Genomic DNA, 16,064 nt, shown 5'->3' on the forward strand with positions numbered 1-16,064 from the left:
AGAAGGTCATTCAGACTTATTGATAAGAAAAGTTAAAAGACAGCCTAAACCACAATTTAGTAATCCTGTTACTGAAATTGTGCAGGAATATATTACAGTCATATAGCTGGTAATAGCAGGAGACTGGGATCAGTAGCTCATTACCTTCTACAAACACAGGATATAATCCTTGTCTAAAAGAGCTTACTATCTGCACAGACAAAGACAGGGTGAGATTAAGATCAGAGGTCACAATACACAAGCAAATAGGACAGAGTGAAGTTCACATCTGAAGTGATAGCCAGTTAATGGTAGGAGAATTGCTCTGATTTTTCTGGTTTAACACTGATGGCACCTAGGAGTTCTGTGGCATAGTATGACCTATAGTACAAGACTATTGCAGAGGTACATCTGTGGGAGGAAAAATACAAAGGACCACTAAAATAGAAAACACTGAAGCATCTCAGGAAAGGGTGGGTCAAACCAAGCTTGAGATAAGCAAGTAAGCGTCAGTTCTTTGGTATTCCTGCACATCTCCCAAGTGAGAAACTTTGCCAGAAATATAACTTATAAGCAAGTGGCACACAACTGCCAAATGAATGTAAAAGCAAAAACCCCTCTGGTTTTTCCTTTAAACTGTGCCTTTGGGTGAAATAAAGCCAAAAGTCCATTCACTTCAGATGTACATCACTGCTGTTAGTTTTATGACCTCTAAGGAGACATAAGAACTCTAAAGTGTTGTCACTAGCTATGGTAATGAGTAAGTATAAAAACAATTTTTTATGTTTGATGTATGTACTTTCTCAATAACTACTGCCACTAGGTGATAAGAAAAGAACTGAGCCACAACTGACTTCCTTTAACACAGCATAGCCGAGGTGGGTTAATGTGGTGTCTTGTCTGAAGGGTGAATGTATGTACATTGCTCTTGGGACCAAAGCTCTGTAGACCCCCAGCAATCACTCTCACTGTGCTGGCCTTGAAAGGTTCGGGCCTTGTTCAGTGCCTCACCCAGGAAGATGCTCTTCATAGCCAGGAACTCTTACTCTCTCCCCAAATTTAACAGAGTGCTGCTCTTTCCCTATGCACCTCTGCTCTCTCTGATCCAGTATCAAACTTAGTTTCTTTGAGCAGTGTGCTCACTGACAGGCTGTGTAACTCTGCATGGCTCCAGTGAAGTTCTTAAGGTCCCAAAAAAACATCACTGAGGACTCTCATATTTAATAAAGAGAAAGTAATAGTGCATAAAGCCATACAGGCATTACAAGTTTCTTGTGTCTGTATTAATTACAGCAGTCCAAATCACTACTGAAACTTATTACAACAGCCCAAATAAAACTAGAATAAAATTTTTTAAAATCTCAAATGTATTTGGATTCACTTGTAAAATACAAAAGCACTGGTATTTTACACTCAGCAACATGGAATGTCCATTGAAATATATTATTTCTGAAGGTAATATTAAACAAACAAACCAAAGCAGACACTCTGAACAGGAATTAAAGGAACAGGTGGGAAGCGTAGGGATTATTCCTTCTACATTCACATCTAACAGGGTTTGCAAAGATGAGAATTTAATCATTGCAACATGCAGCACCATGCTCATTCTGGAGAGCTCCTTTCTCAGGGCAAAACATCTGTGTGAAACTGACAATGCCTGACTCTCACCAGAAAAGAAATAACTCCAAAATTTTAACACTGCACCTCAGAAATCAGGTTTTTTTCATGTCATTCAGCACGCAACCAACATTTACTATAACAAACAAAAAAGCCTTTCTGTTTACCAACCAAAATGACATTAGCACCCTGTTTTTTTCCTGTCTGGTGGCAACATGTTAGCATAGCCCATCAGCATTTACAGCCTGGGATCTGTTTAATGTTGAAGTGCACGCAAGAATCACAAAAATAATTATCAGAGATCACGGGGAGCAGACAGACCATCACTAGTACTACGACAGGAAAGCGTGTGCCTGTTAGGAGTCGTTCAACAGGCTCCGCACTAGAAGAGTTCTGGCAGGCAGCCAGAAACGCCACACACTATTTCCCTACAAGCCACATAGGTATAAATCCCTCACAGACACACGCACTGGAGTTTCCCTCACCATCACACAGATGATTTACATAAGTATTTCCTCATTAAATTCCAATAAACGGTCTTTTGTAGCAGGTTACTAATACTCCTTACAAGCACTTCTCCTTCAGCACGAACATGGTTGTCAAAATCCTAGTAACAACCTTGTCGGTGAGTATTTCAGCAGGTCTTACCTCCGAGGAGTTACCACACAAGCCAGGGAACATATGGGCTCTACGCATCTCTGTCGTGGTGCACTTGTCCTTTTTGCACCATCACTGCGTGCAACCCAGGCTAAAACTGGCTTCCCGGGAGCGCCCATCAGTAGTCACATTTCCTTTGGTTAACTACGTTTCGGCCTGCAGTGTGTGACTGAGCATAAAACTGGCTATCTCTGCAAGACACACGTACGTGCACTTCAGGCGGAGAACCACACAGCCCTGCGCCGGGTTTGTCCGCTCCGAAAGGGCAAAACCTCAAACCCCCCCCTCGCCGGAACACGGCCAAACTCCGCAACCACGGCACGGAGTTTCGGATTCCCCTCAAGTCAGCTCTGCGCAGGGAGGCAGGAGGCGGCTGGGGAGCAGCCAGCACAGGCTGCCCCGTGGGACCCCCATCTTCCCGGCCGCGCTCCGGCCACTCGCGGGCTCACCGAAGCGTTCGCCCGGCCGAGCACCCCTGGCCCCGGGGATCCCCTCGCCCCGGTCCCGCGCCGCCGCCCCTACCTCAGCTCCGCGCACCGCGCTGCTCCGCGCCTCGGTGCGCCCGGCGCAGCTGCCTGGTTACCGAGCACAACACGCCGCGCCGCCCCGCCCCGCGCCGAGGAAGCAGGTGCGGGGGTGGGGAGAGGGCGGGAGCGCGGGTGCGTGTGCCGGGATGCGTGTGCTGGGATTCGTGTGCCCGTGCCCGGTGCCCGTGCCCGGTGCCCGTGCCCGGTGCGTGTGCCGTAGCCTGGCGGCGCTCCCCGGTGCGCGGCCGGGCCGCCTGCGGGCTGCAGCCCGTGCCCCGGTGCCCGCTGTCCCTGCGCGCAGGGCGGGGGGGCCGCGCCCCGCCCCGCCGCGGCTGCAGCAGCAGCGGCAAAGCCGGGGCAGCTTGTCCGGGGGCGGCTGCCGTGACCGCCGTGCCCGGCAGTCGTGGGACAAGACGCCGGCCTCAAGCCCGAAGTGCGTTCTGGCGATTAGCCTGAGAACGACTGTATCGAGCTGTCGCTACTAATTACTATTACTAGTTCTATTACTATTATTATTGTTATTATTATTGCTGCAATGTGGAGCGTGCTGTAGGGCATTACCTTTGGCGTAGGCTCCAGAGCATCATCACCCATAAGGCAGAGAGCTGCACAAGCAAACTGGGACAGCAGCTCTTACATAACAGCAGCAGGACAGAAATACTCAAAGGAGCTGGCAAGACGGTCTGCCACTTTTGAGCTCAGACCACGCTAACCGTGCAACAGTGCTTGTGCCCCCAGCATAAAGCATGATTCTGCCTCTTCCAAAGACATTGCACAATCCCTCTGACTTAATTTTGCTTTTTCCCTGCTTCATTTTAATTGATGCCATTAAGGCTAGCTTCATGCAGGAGACAGAAGGATATTTTTCTGCTTAAGAGATGGATCATCTCTGGTCTGTGTCATTGGGAAAAAAACCCACTCATTTGGAGCTGAAATGGAGAAGCTGGGAGAAGCAGTGCCAATGAACCTCTTAGTTTTCATCGTTTCTGGCAGTGCTGCAGTGATTCTACAACATTAGCATGCAGGGTGTTTACTGAGTGGATGGATAAAATCTGAGTTAGGCAGCAGAGATTACTCAGCATCACCCTGTCCTTTAGCACCAATCATAGTAACATTGGTGCTACCCTCGTGATATGAACACCTACAATCATGGCACCTATCCCAACACTATGCAGTTATGGATTGCACACTTGGAGCCAGGGTCCTGTGTGGAAGAAGCAGACATACCAGGAGCAAGAATTCATGTGAAACTGGGATATACATATCTAGGTCACCTCCAGCCATCCACAAAAATTACCTCTTTCTGACAATGAGTGTAACCAGGCATATTGGGCCGGAAATTTTTATCCTTTTGTAGGGTTGTGGGATTTTTTGTTTGGTTGTTTTGGGGGGGTGTTCTAGGGTGGGGGGAGGGTGTGCAGGAGGGGAACTGAAAAGCTTTGCTCATGCAATTTTTCTTACCTCTTTGTCTTTCTACTCTGCCTTACCCCATGTCAGTTGCAGCACCAGAAATGGCAAAGGAAGAGGATGCTAACCTGTTTCTGAGTTACTCCTTTCTACGTATATCTTTTTGCTGAAAAAAAATCCTAATTTTGCTGCCTCTTTCAGAAAATACTGTCTTATTTTTCTAGGTTAAGAATATGAGTGTTAACCTGAATAAGAGAATCTTCACTGCAAAAGCTCAGGCTTCATATAGTAATACTACTATTGTTTGAAGCAGTTCAGCAAAGTACTTGCTAGTGTAAGCTTTAATTTCAGCACTAAATGTTCCACTGTATTTTTAAAAGCTCAGCTAGAAAAAAATTGTCTGTGCTATCCTAAGAACAATGTATTTATCATTATTACTTTTTATATTTTGCTTTTAACTGTTAACAATTCAGGATCTGAAACTGTTGCTTTTGGATATGTGTAAATATCTTTTCTGAAAGGACAGGCAATTAGTTTTGATCATATATAGCACCCTCAAGAGTTGCTGCTTTTAGCTGAGACATTAAGAGGTCTTTCACACTGAAGAATTTGGGGTACTCTTCCTCAAAAGAGAAATGCTGCCTATAAAAGAGGTACAGTAATATTTTGGCTTGTCTCAGTATTGTATTGGTCCAATTTGGGTTGCCAGACTTTAAAAAATATTTAAATCAGGTAGAGAAAATCCAGAGGATGGCCACAGGAATGGTGGAAAGTTTAGAACACTTAATCCAAAAGAAAAGCCTGAAATTAGTTATTCAATCTAGAGATTAAAAACTGGCATGAGGTATAAAAACATTCTAAAGGAGCACTAAAAGGAAGGAAATCATCACTTCTCAGTGTCCACAGTACATAGGACAAGAAGTAATCTGCTTACCTTGTACATGATATTGTCATATCAGAACCAAAAATTTTAGGAGGAAATAAAGCTTTGTACCACATATCATAAGAAAGAAGTGAAACTGGCATCGTGGAAGATATTTAAGCTCAGACTAGACAAGTGTCTTCCTGGAAGGCATTTTTAATTTTTTAATACTTTGTCAGGGTGCAGAACAGGATCTCTCTGTAAGTGTCTTGATCTCTTTTGAGTCCATTTGTTGTAACTGTGAATGCTGAGCCTGGTTTGAGCAAAAATGCATACCCTTCCTCTTGTAGGTTTTGCAGCAAGCAATAGTTGCCACTTCCTTCCTGTCCTAAACTGCCACACGGTATCTATGTACAACCTGGAAGCATTGCCACACTACATCTGGTTTCCTTGCACTGTATCAAGCATAAACGTATAAACATTTAATCAAAGAATCATATAGTTTGAACAAAAACTTGTAAAATCATCAAGCCCAACTCTTAACCCAGTCCAAGTCCACTGCTTCACCTTGTCCCTAAGCATCACATCTACATCTCTTTTAAATACCTCCAGGGACAGGGAATCAATGACTTGGCTGGGCAGCCTGTTCCAGTGAATAAACTTTTTCCACAAAGAAATTTTCCTAGCATCCAATCTAAACCTCTCCCGATGCAACTTGAAGCTGTTTATTCTTGTACTATCACTTATTAATAGGGAGAAGAGACTGACATCCTTCTTGCTACAACCTCATTTCAGGCAGCTGTAGAGAACAGAAAGCTCTTCCCTGAGCCTCCTTTTCTCTAGCAGAGAAACAACCCCAGCTTCCTCAGCCGCTCCTCAGAAGACTTGTGCTCCAGAGCCTTCACTAGCTCCGTTGCACTTCTCTGGACATGCTCCAGCACCACAATGTCCTTCTTGTAGTGAGGGGCCCAAAACAGGATTCAAGGTGTGGCCTCAGCAGTGCTGATTACAAGGGAACAATCATGTACCCGGTCCTCCTGGATATGGTTTTTTTCTGTTTGCCATTGGCCTTCTTGGCCATCTGGGCAGAGCTGGCTCAGATTCAGTGGCTCTTGACCAGCCCCCCAGGTCCTCTCCCCCAGGGCCTCTGTCCAGCTACTCTTCTCCAAGCCTCTAGTACTGCCTGGGGTTGTTGTGCCCTGGAGGCAGGACCTGGCACTTGGCTTTGTTGAACATCATACAATTGGCCTCAGCCCATTGATCCAGCCTGTCCAGATCCCTCTGCAGAGCTCTCCAGCAGATCCACACTCCCTCCCAGCCTGGTGTCTCACTGCAGACTGACTGAGGTTGCACTTGATCCCCTTGCCCAAATTGTTGATAAAGATACTAAATTAAAGGAACTGACCCCAGTACTGACATCTGGGGAACACCACTTTTCATCCCTGAGCCAAAGCTCTCTGTTCAGCCAGGGCGGGCTTTCCTGCTGGCTCATCTTTCAGCGCACTGGGACAGCCTGCTCCTGCACATTTAAGATTTCCTTCCTGAAGAATGACTAGCCGTCCTGGACTCCTTTGCCTTTCAGGACTGCCTCCCAGGGGACTGTCAGCCAGTCTCCTAAACAGGCCAAAGTCTGCCCTCCAGAAGTCCAAGGTAGTTGAAATCTTTCCTTACTTCTCCAAGAATCTATAAGCTGTAAAACTGCATGATTTTTTTTACACAGTTTTGTATGTTGTACTTCAGTGCTTATGTTTTATATTTGAGTGTAATAAAACCTGGGTGAACAAACTTTGAAAATAAAACAAAGATACAACTAGAAACCAGAGAATATATTCCTTCTAACATGAAATTACATTAAATACACATGGAATTACACTGAATTATATGAAATACAGCAACACACCATTTCACTTCCCTTGCATTGTGCTGGAATAAATAAATATAGTGGGATGAGATTACACAAAATTATGTGGGAGTGGGAAAAAAATCAGGAAAAAAGTCATCTGCTAAACTAGTATATTATACTGTGATGTGTGATACGTTCTTTTAAGTGTAGTTATCAAATTATAACAGCTTAGAGATAATTAGGATTTGTATGTACTGAATGAGCTCAGTCTAGCATATGGCAAGAGTCGAGCTAAAACAAATGACATTTATTTCTAGTGTTAGTCACCCCATTTTCTGTCAACAGTCATTATATCCATTCAAAATGTATTGTTTGACAATTTTGTCTTGTTTATGCTTCATAAGTTACCCTAAATTGGAAAAAAATAATAACATCTCAAACTTCTATACAGGAATGAAAATTGGATACCCCAATATCGTCTAAAATAGGACTCAAAGGTTATTACTTGAAGGTCTTAACCACAATGCTCATTCTGACATTTGGCACAGGACCAGCCTGATCCTACCCCATCAGGGTGAAAGCCTGAGAGCAGAAAACTAACCTATCAATAAACACTACTCCTTTTCACAGGACACATTTTATCCCCTTAGCCTTCCATTTTCCATGCTTCTCTACCCACCTTTGTGCCTCCAGCCCTTTGTGTGTTGTGGAGATGAGTCTTCAAACACATAACCTAATATTTTTTTAACAATGTTCTGGCATACAAAAATTTAAAAAATGAATAAATAAAATCAGTTTAAAAATTCAGATGAGCATGGTAGGAGTAAATTCTTTGTAATGAACCACTAGTACAAAGCAATCATGATCAGCTTGTGCCACCCTGTGGATTGTATAAAAAGATGCTTCCTTTAGTGCTGGGCTAAAAATATGCTGCAGGAACAGGCCAAGAAATTCTCAGCCACTAAAGCAAAAGTAATTTTGGGTTTCCTTACATTCTAATAGAGACAAAATGTCTTTTTGAGCTGTTCCTTTGAGCAGCATTGGGCAGATTTTCAGCTGGCACCAATCTCAAACAAACATAGACAAATATCTTATCAGGAAAAGTCATAATACCTTGGTGAATTATCTTCCTGTTATGTAACATTAGGCAGAATAATTGTATTTCTTTGCTTGCTTGGAGATACATGTGCAAACAGAAAAAACAATCTATCTTAAGTGATAAAGAAATAAAAAACAATTACCTCTCTGAAATACAATATTACAGTCAAACAACAAATCTTTGCGGTAAAACCAATAAACATGGAAACCACAGCATATGTCAGGGCCACAGTAAAATGATGATTTTGAGACTAAAATAAAAGACTAACCTGGTAGGAAAAGAGGGCTCATTGGAAAGTTGGAGTTATTAGACAATGTGGATTTGTCTTTTAAGCTCTAATCTGAAAGGAGATCTAAACAGAAATTGGAAGTAGGGTATTCAATAAGGGGTCAGAAGCTTGGTGTGCCACATGAGGCAGCTACAGCATCTTAAAAGAACAAACTGATGTTGCCAAAACATGAGAAGGCAGGTGGTATCAGTCAGAGATTGAAAAAAGCATTATTTTTCTAATAAGAAATGTATTTTTAGCCTCTTTGCTTTACTTCAATTTCTATAAGCAGCATATGGGTCTAGAATGAGGCTGATATGAGTCCCTGATAATACAATATCTATCTGGAGGAAACCCTGGCCCCATGATTTTTCATAACCTATAATCAATACATTTAAGACTCTAGTGATCACTATCATTACTGAGCTACTGGCTGACTGGCACTCAGTGGCTATTCTCTGTCACTGTCATTATTCTTGAAACTTCAAAGCTGTATTTTCTGACTTCTATGGTGGTCTGAATAGAAAACGTGGGAAAAATATTAAAATGAAATATCTAAAAATGTCTAGTATGGTAAATATTTTAAATGACAAGGCATATATATATATATATTTGAGCCACTGAACACTATTGTGTGAGTGAAAGAATTTATCCAAAATCTTTCCTGACCTAATTTTGAATATACCTTAAACTCATTAAGCTTGGTATTCATGTGAACTTCCAAGGGCAGAAATCTGCCATCTCTGTGAAATTAATGTTATCATTTGATGTTGACAGGTAGCACCAGAAGTTCTTCTTAACAACATCAGGATTCTTTTATAAGACATCCATGTTTTTTATCATGTTCATTTTCATTCAGGAGCTTGAAGCTCCTTGTCTTGTCTAATAGCATATAATGAGTAGGAAGCATGTTGTTTTCTGTGAAAACAGATGGTGTTATTTAAAACAGTATTGCAATTTCTGTTAAAAAATGCTTATTTATAACAAGAGATTTAAGAATAATACAATGTAATAAAGAGACAATGAATAATAATGGTACACATGTCTCTCTTATACAGACACATGCAGGAATTTTATTAAGAAAAAACATTTTCTGAATTGGTACATCAAACTTAAGAATTAAATGATAAGATTTCTAAATGGCCAGTAGAAAGGCCAAGCAATGTTGAAAGAAAGCATTATCATGCCGACAAAATATCTCTTTTTTTCCCCAAAATTATGTGCTACCCGTCTCTTGGCTTTAACTGTGTCCACTGTTTCAGTGCTATGCTTTATCCTGAAGGTGGCTGCAATTTCATGTGAGTCATTCATTCCTACAATGTCTGAATATTTTTTTCCCTGGATGTTTCCAATATTTAACTGTGACTACAAGGAAATTAGGTAGTTTCAAGACTACACTTCAACATTTATTTGAGGAAACTACTGTGGCATAATACAAAAATACAGAATGTAGTTTAAATTCATCACAATAATTATTCAGCAAATATCCTCTTCCACTAGGCAAAAAGTTCCCAAGGGAACTCTTTCTTTCTACCTTAATGCTTTGGGTGAATATCTTTTCCTGTATAGACCAAATCATTGCTAGATAATGTTTTTGGTTGAGTTTTTCTGTTGTGTAAAAAAATCTCTCTTAACTGTGTCTCTGACCTCCAAAAATTAAGTTTTATAGCTGAAAGAGAAGCTCAGATATCCCTCTAGTGATTTATATCCTTACAAGGTTTTGCTTTACATTTCCAGTATCACCTTTAATAAAACTGCTCCTCCGTGTTATGGGGACCATTATGCAGTGCCATTTCCAGATGCCTGTCAGAGTCAAAGTTATGGCATTAAGGCCCAGATGCCTCTAACTCCTCCATGCTTCTTTCAGGAGATTTCGTGAATGTTCTCTGTTCTCCACAGACAGATTTTTTTGTTGTTTACACAGATTTTGTAAAATATTGTCAGAAATACTGGGTTTGTATTCATGTTGCATTTGTAGGGATGACTATTCCAGCCACTGTTCTACCACCTCTGACTCTGAAGTGCAGTACTCCAGAACTAAAAGGGCAACCTGCCGCAGAGGAACCTGGACCACCAACACTCTACAGCTCAGACTTGCCACAGACTCATATTCTCTGGACACAGAAGAAGGCAATAGGGTCAAGTAGTAGACCCAGCATTGATAGTCTCGAGATCCTTTGTATTTCTTTGGTTTTCTGTTGTCTTCTGAGGCAAACCAGATTAGATGCTCCCCATTCTGCTTCTCTTCTCTCATCTCAAAATTCCCATCCCTGCTCCAGTCAGCTCAACCCATCGCAGGAAAAATCGAAACAGATTTCATTCTGAGGTCAGCCTGCTCATTTTATTGACTTTGCTTCAAAATAAGGGAACAGCAAGTAATTAATCACCAGATCAGAGGGTATTTTCTCTGATTTAATTCAAAGATCAGATTTAGATTTTCATCACCATACAAGACCCTTTCATAATATATTCCTGGGAATTGGCAACACCCATAGTTTCAAAAGACACGTGACTTATCTTTGTCTTCAAAACTGGAAAGTGGAAGCATTCTTGCTGACATTAATTCCCCTACTCCTGCTTCCTCTTACCACTTCTGATGGTTTTCTGGTTAATTAAATCTCCACTTGTTTCTTATTTATTTTTTTTAATCTAGTTCCATGCACTGTCCTGACAGTCTTTGGACTGTTCTCTGATCAGCCCAGAGATCATTGGTTAAGATCAAGTGATCTAAATTCATAGGGTTAGCAGTCATTCTTGATGTATGTCCTTTAATTCTACTTTTATTCTTATTGAACTTTCTTTCTTACAGTGCTTTCTTTCTTAAGTTTCTTAAATTTGACTGGCCCATGTCAAGTAGTCATGTTGTTGAATGCTTTGCCTTTATCTTAAGTTTCATTTCCATAACATTTTCCTCATCTCTCATAATTTTATTTCCTGATATTTTCAATCTTTCAGAACACGATTGTGAGTACATGTGATTCAATTTACCAACGCAGATTTCTGTTTGCTAAATATCTGTGTCAGAAGTCCTACATCTTAGATGTGCTTGTCTCCCAAGACCTCTGTGGAATAAATCAGGAGTTGTTCTACTGAAAGTTTCATCACTGTAAAACTGAAAGCATGCATGAAAGTGCACATGCATTCTTTCAAGGAATACCAAGCTCCTTGTACTTACTGGTAAATTATTTTCTACATCTGCAGTTTCTGCAGTCACCCCATGCTTGGATGCCTGTGTCCACAACCTCTCACCCTTGCAGCACAAGATTTATTAAGCTTACTCTCCTTAACAGCAAGCTATCTGAGAGCAGTAAAAATTAATGACCTGCAGTACAAAATGGTTAAATTAATTATTCACCACTTTCCAAAGGACCATTAGTGCATTTCCTTTCTCTGTGGAGCCCTTCAGTTAGCTTGCTGAGGGACTGGGGTGCTCAGCAGTGTGGAGGGTACAAGTACAGATGTTTGTGTGGGTGCTCAGGAGAGAGGGAGTAGGGATTGTCAGAGGTGGCTAGGACGGTTAAGAGCAAATGTTTGGAGGTTTTGACTCTGGAAGGCTCTGGAATGACTGGAAGGAAAGTATATGTGGGAGGAATGACTACTGCAGTCCTTCATCAGAGCAAAATTCTGTAATTAGTTTGGGACATAACTTCTCTGGGATTCATAGGAATGCTGAGAAAAGAACAGCTTTCATTACATGACCTCTCTCTTTTTCTCACTTAAACATGATCCAGTACCTTCTTTTGCTTTTGACAACTTCTCTACTTAAGACAAGGTCAGACCAACAGGTTGCTGCCAGAGTCTTCTTGTTGCAGCAGTAAGTAATGGTCATGCTCAAATGAACTGCAGCTCAACAAGCAAGGAAAGCATGACAAACCTGGCAAACAAGCCAAAAAAAAAAAAGAATGGAAGCTTGCACTCCTGCTTTTCATTGTGTTATTTTCCTGCAGAGTGCAGGAAAAAATAATTTACACAAAAATCAAGAAATGCAAATCATCTAGTCTCACTGTAATTTGTCTGTACAGAACTTAAGTACAACAGATTTGGAACTGATGGATAGGAAGCCTTGAGGAAACCAAAATAATAATTAATTACAAATCCAAGCAAGATAAGTCAGCATATAAAGCATTGCCCATGGACTTTACGGTCCTCAAAACCTCTACTTTCAATGTTATGTGGTATTGTTGCACTCTTTGTACTTTTCTGAATAGTTGATCTTGGCTTCCTGTACTTAAAACATTTTGACATCATATAAATTTGAATTGTCCATCAGTAAATCAAAAGTACTGTAACAGAGGAATAAAAGTCCAGCTAAATTCATGAGTGTCATTTCAAGTTTGTTGGATTTATAGAAATAAATGGATACACCATGACTGTGGTGTGATCCTGTCAATCAGAGGATGGGGAGATTAAACATTCATGAATACTGAAAGGCAATTTCCTTCAATTGTTCTTCATGCCTCCATTCTTAACCTTCCCCATAGGATTTCCTCTTGCTCTAAACTTGAGAAAAGCAATTTTTTTTTTTTACTAGACTTTTTATAGTAGTAATAAACTGATGAAGGAGACTATTATTGTCAAACATTTGTTGTTTTGCTTCGCGTTACTCATTTACCTATGGTATGACTCAGAAAGCAGATTTTGACTCCAACAAGCCATTTGGCTGGAAAAATAAAAGAAGAATTTTCAATCTGTTCATCTATCAAACAAATGGAGTCATGAAAATTAAGCAGTATGCCCACAGTAAACCTAACTAAATCAAACCAAAGTGGTATCTGTGTTGGTGTATGGTTACTGAAAGACTATTTTTCGTGACTAGCCTGGTAGACCAGATATAGGTCTGGAAAGAAATAATTAAGTAATCCAGATATAATACCTTAGACTGGAAAAAACTTTATTATATTTTTTTTTTTTTAGCATTGGAATCTATAAAAGAATTAGCTTTGGAAACAGCCCTAATATAAGCATATGAACATTAAAGATTTTGTTCTTACCATCACTCTATTCTCATTTTTGGAAAACATTTCAGATATTCAGGAGCTATAAATACCCTCTAGAGGCTTATTTTTCCATTTCACACCTACTATGCTATCTCATTTTGTTTAGGGATATTTTCATTAGCAAAGATGTGTTTGGATTAGGCTCTTACCTAACACTCCTAATGAAATAACTGTTGGGAACCTTCCCACCAAAATTATTATAAAAATGGGTCCCAGAAACATACCTTGAATCCAGTATGCTGTTTCTTGGTTTGACTAACTATGTGCTAAAATGAAGACTATGTCAGTCCTAGTTTATATCTCAGCAGAAGGATTGCAGATAATAGTCTTTGCCTGCCCGTGGGCAGCAGCACTGCAGGGGTACTGAACATGCACACAGATTCACTGGTACACAAATGGTAGTACACAGGAATATTTTTCTTTTCTTGTAATAAGGGAATGCTGCATGATAAGTCCATTAAATTCCATGTGACCACTTGGGAAAAATACAATTCTGCTTCTAAACTGTTCTTGAATTGTAAAGGTAAGTGAGACTTGCTGCTCACACCAGAAGACTGATATCTGTGAAAGAGAAGTATCTCTCAGCATGAACAAATGCAGCTACATCTGTGAATATTATTTCAATGAAATGATAAATTTCAGACCATCCTAGGGAGTGGAGAAATGGATTCTGTTCAGTTCCATCTTTTTAACAGCAGATTGGACAGAATGCAACAGCAAGAGATGATTTTGTTATCCAGTACTGGGTATGTGGAGGTACAATTTTCAGTTCAACTGTAGAACTCTATCAGTTACCATCAAAGTGTTAAAATAAAATCTTGTTGTCAAAATGAATTGCTTTTGGGCGCTGTTGCTTTCAGTATCCTTACTTGGTTCTCTTCTTAGAGGGTAGAAGAAAGAAGAGCAATCTGAATTAAGATGAATGTCATGCTTCAGCACTGCATGTCTCCGGACTTTTAGGGCAGCAGAAATGAGTAAAAAGACCCCATGTTTATTGCTCTGTCCTTTGGCCTCTAGCATCCTAGCTGAAGACAAGGAAATATTGTATTCTAAGAACATAATGACAAACCTCTTTCCTAGATTGCAAGTTTATGCCAAACTGACAAATTTGTCCATTCGATAAATGTTTTCCACATTTTGGAAAGCATATTGGTGGATTTCATTTTCATCTGCTGTGTGGGAAGTGGGTTCACATTGTAGGAGAACTAACAATGAAGAAAGATTTTTTGGCTTGCTGACTCCAGTTTTCTGCCCCTATTAGCAATCATGTAATATAATCCTCTGTAGTTATTTGTGAAACTTCAACTTGCAGGTTGAAACTAGATTAATTTATGCCTCCATTTTAATTCCTTGTGAGGAATTAACTAATGACAATACCTTGTTTTCTTCTCTTCTGGGATGATTCCTTCCAATTTAGTTTCCTGATAAAGGTTTGGGTCTTTCAGTCTGTAGGCCACCACAAAATATCTAGATAGGAAGCAGCCAGAGAGGAAATCCCTGACTTTCTGTTAGCCTCAAGTAGCTTGTCTTTGCCCCTCCCTCTTTCACCTCCTTGTGTCCCTGAGGATGCCACCCATTACTGAGGTGTGCAGATGGACTCCCACAAGCCCCATAATGCCAACTCTCAGCACCATACTCCCTAGATATCACTGGCCTGTGGAAATTCAGTACCAAGATGCTAAAACCGTCTTTTGCCCACATGACTTACCACTATTGTTTCCAGCAGGACCCACTGCCCTGGGGTGATTTTGAGATTTTATTTAAAATATTTAAACCTGAATCAAAAATATATTTTTTTTCTCTTACCTTAAGTTTAACCAGTACTAAAGTGCAGTAACATAAAATATATGTTGCTGTGTGTTCTCTTTTAATTCTCTCCTTCCTTTTCCACCCACATATAAATACACACTACAGTGTTGAATATCACAGATATAATGAAAAAAACAGGAATCAGAAAGGGCCCAGTTGGCAGAAGGGGAGTGCTCTCCTCAGCCTCTTTTTATGTCTCTCAGTCATCTTTCACTGACTAATATAAGACTTCCACATTAGGGAAAAAATATGGTTTCAGAGTTTTGAGTTGAATATTGTATCTAAAAATATGGTTTCAGAGTTTTGAGCTGGATATTGTATCTAAAAATGTGACACATGTTCCAGTAAACAAAAAGAGTATTCCAATACTGCAGAGTAACACTGTCTTCTCAATCACGTAACGGTGCATTAGCAACGAGGGTCTTCTTTTTATATTATGTCCTTAGGATTTCATAGCTCACAAAAAATACTGAACATCTGAAATTCTCATAAAACTCCTACCCATGATTCTTTCTCTGAAAAATTTGGAGGAAAATTAGTAATAACTAACACATCCCAGAAACCAGTGTGTTTTCTAAGAGGGTGATGTTACTGCAGCCACGTTTCTTTTCATTCATAACATCCATATCACATTAAAGGTGTATTCTGACAGAGCCACCATGAGGCAGTAGGACATTTAACCTGTAGCTGATACACTGGGAAACTTTGCTGTCTTGAACTTGACGCCAGTAAATTCAAGAGGTAGCTTTTCAGCCCTTTGTCACATTATGAGAAGCATTTAACGTTGGTAGTGTGATGACAGACAGGAACATTTTTCATCACTGGTCAAATAAAAAAAAATTCCTGAGTTTTTTCTTCATGCATCCGGAGAGCTGCAAAACTAACCAAGGACAAATATGAGACTGCTGAAATATGAAACAATTAAAGGAAATCCCAGTTTAAATCATAATCTCTAGATGGAAAGTGTAAAAAAAAAAAAGTTTCACTGGATGCTTATTC

The 16,064-nt window shown here is 40.4% G+C and overlaps 1 protein-coding gene across 2 annotated transcripts in view; it reads right to left on the reverse strand.

The window, feature by feature from the left end:
* The window catches only part of SYNE1 (spectrin repeat containing nuclear envelope protein 1), a 291,288-nt gene extending 287,850 nt beyond the window's left edge, over positions 1–3,438 (reverse strand). The window contains exon 1 of one of the 2 annotated variants that reach the window (XM_064413327.1): positions 3,342–3,438. The gene's annotated coding sequence lies outside the window, so the exon portion shown is untranslated. Of the gene's footprint in view, positions 1–2,775; positions 2,915–3,341 lie in introns of those variants that run through there. The other variant, XM_064413326.1, reaches the window with a different exon arrangement.
* Between the last annotated feature and the right edge of the window lie 12,626 nt (positions 3,439–16,064).

The sequence above is a fragment of the Passer domesticus genome, chromosome 3, assembly GCF_036417665.1.
Source record: "Passer domesticus isolate bPasDom1 chromosome 3, bPasDom1.hap1, whole genome shotgun sequence".
Taxonomy (NCBI): domain Eukaryota; kingdom Metazoa; phylum Chordata; class Aves; order Passeriformes; family Passeridae; genus Passer; species Passer domesticus.